Genomic DNA, 1,776 nt, shown 5'->3' with positions numbered 1-1,776 from the left:
TCTTAGCACCAGTGTATTCTCATATATTTCACTCAATTTTATAATTGTCATTTTATAATTAAGGAAACTGTTGTAAGATTCGGAGAACCGAGTCTTACGTCCAGGATGTCGTCCCACTCAGGAAGACACAAAGACTGAGAAAGAGGTAATTAGCATGAGTTTTTTAATGATCCAGTATACTGGGGTCGTCCAGCATTCAGGCAAAGGTGACCCCAAGAAACAAAAGCACACACTTTTTATACCTTCCCAGTACATAGGTTTACAGCATGAGTTAGTTATCTCTCATTGGTGGAGCTCATTGTTCTTTGTTTCCATTGACTTTTGTACCTCAGGTGAGGTAGGAGGGGTTGGGGGAGATCCACCCCCTCCTGGGATGTTTCCTGGAACCAGGCATTATTTCCCGCAATTAGGGCATCTCTTGGGGATGGATGTTTGCTCACTAAACCCTTCTGAAACTGTCTGTCTTTAGGTTTAATGGATATTCCTGCCTCCTTGGTATTTTCATGAGGTGTCCTCGTTTGCTCAATTCTTACAAAACTAATTAATAAAAAAGGGTTTCAGCTCTACAATATAGAAGACCTTGTATTCCCCTTCTCCTAACAACACTTCAATAACAACAACAACAAGAACAAGAAAGTTTAAGAGACCAGAGAGATGGCTTAATGGTTAAGAACACTTGCCACTCTTGCAAAGGACGTGGGTTCAGTTCCTAGTACCCACATGGTGGCTTACCGACACCCATACTTCTAGTCCTAGATGTCCTCTTCTGATGTCTTCTTCTGACCTCTGTGAGTATCAGGCAGGCAAGTGGTGTACATACATTCATGTAGGCAAGCATTCTTACACATAATATAAAATGAATAAATTTAAAAAAGAATTTAAAAAATGGGCATGTGGTGAATGTCATTATTCCCAGCATTCCAGAGGCAGAGGCAGGAGGATCTCTCTGAGTTTGAGGCCAGTTTCATCAACATAGCATATTCAAGGCAAGTCCAGGGCTCCATCTTAGGACCCTGTCTCAAGAGGAAATAAATGAATTGACTTTGCTAAATGACTTTTAAAAAGTCCACAAGTCCTTACTAAGAACTAAACACAGTCTCCTTGTGTGGTTTTCTTCTAGCCTGGTGTCAGCACTTTGATGTTATTTCAGACTATATCCATTCAGGGTAGCCAGAGGCACAGACAAGTTAGAAACCAACAGTGATTTAAGTAATAGAGTTTAACTGTAGACACTAACATCCCATGTTCCACGTCTGAGTCTGATGGGTTGGTTATACACAGAGGTAGCCCCAGTTCTTCAGGAGGTAATCTCTGGAGAGTAAGGGGTCAATGTCCTTCTAGGCCACCGTGCAAGTTTAGTACCTATCTGGGTTACAGGTAACTGTATTTAAAAAACAAAGCAAAACAAAAACAACAATAAACCCCCAAGCCACAAGAGGCTGGATGAGGTGATAATGCTTGTGATCCCAACCTTTTAAGAGGATCAGGAGTTCAAAGTCAATACTTAGGGAGTTCACAATGAAGTGGGCTACAAAGGAGCCTAACTTTTTAATTTAACAAGAAGAGAAAGAAAGGAAGGAAGGAAGGAAGGAAGAAAGGAAAGGAGGAAGAACCCAATAAGAAATCCAAGTCAAGAAAGATAGTACTGGATTAATGAATGAATGAATGAACTCAATAATTAACAACACAGGCTGTCATTATGATGCCCTGGCCATCCTGGAGCTCCCTATGGAGCTCAAGCTGGCCTAGAACTCAGAGAGATACTGGACTCGGGCT

The sequence above is a fragment of the Mastomys coucha genome, unplaced genomic scaffold (genome assembly GCF_008632895.1).
Source record: "Mastomys coucha isolate ucsf_1 unplaced genomic scaffold, UCSF_Mcou_1 pScaffold21, whole genome shotgun sequence".
NCBI lineage: Eukaryota > Metazoa > Chordata > Mammalia > Rodentia > Muridae > Mastomys > Mastomys coucha.
The sequence above is the reverse complement of the archived record's forward strand: the minus strand, read 5'-3'. Positions refer to the sequence as shown.